We start from the raw sequence: 672 nt of genomic DNA on the forward strand, positions 1-672 counted from the left end.
CCTCTGACGTTCAGGAATTAAAGCCTCACCAGACCCACGCGCCAGAAGGACACGCCGCTTTGTGCTCTATGTCCTCATGCGTCAAGTCCCCAACCCTTTCCTCCTGTTTCTGTTCCGATCACTCCAGCTACGTCCACACGGGCGGGGAGGGGTGGAGGAGTCAATGAGACGGAACACGAAGCCACACACCAGCCCCCAGGGCCTGCTTTCCTGTTGCTGCTATGACAAAGCACAGCAGAGCGGTGAAGATGGCACGAATTTTTTAACACACACACACGTACACGATCGGCTCTGGGGCAGCTCTGGAGCTCACGCGGTCTGAGGCGGGCCAGCAGGCGGCATTCCTGGGGAGCATGCGTGTCCTCGCCCGTCCAGCTCGTACAGCCACTCCGACTCCCTGCCTCGCAGCTCCCGCCTCCATCTGCAAGGACGGTGGTCAAACCTCCCTCCCCTCTGCTTCTGACCGTCCTGTCTCCCTTCCGTAAAGTCCCTTTGATGACGTTGGCCCACGAGATAATCCAGGATGACCTCCCCATCTCAAAATCCTCAACCTGTCTGCGGCCATGCCACCCTGAACAAGCCCGATCCCATCTGATCTCGGAAGCTAAGCAGGGTCGGGCCTGGTTAGTCCTTGGATGGGACACCACCTAGGAAGACCAGGTGCTGCAGGCG

General features: G+C 59.4%; 1 non-coding gene across 1 annotated transcript; it reads left to right on the forward strand.

The window, feature by feature from the left end:
- Positions 1-553: 553 nt before the first annotated feature.
- On the forward strand, positions 554-672 carry LOC120598947 (5S ribosomal RNA). Its single transcript, XR_005651789.1, has one exon. It is a non-coding gene; the product is annotated as a 5S ribosomal RNA (ribosomal RNA).

This window comes from Pteropus medius, unplaced genomic scaffold (genome assembly GCF_902729225.1).
Source record: "Pteropus medius unplaced genomic scaffold, Ma_sr-lr_union100, whole genome shotgun sequence".
NCBI lineage: Eukaryota > Metazoa > Chordata > Mammalia > Chiroptera > Pteropodidae > Pteropus > Pteropus medius.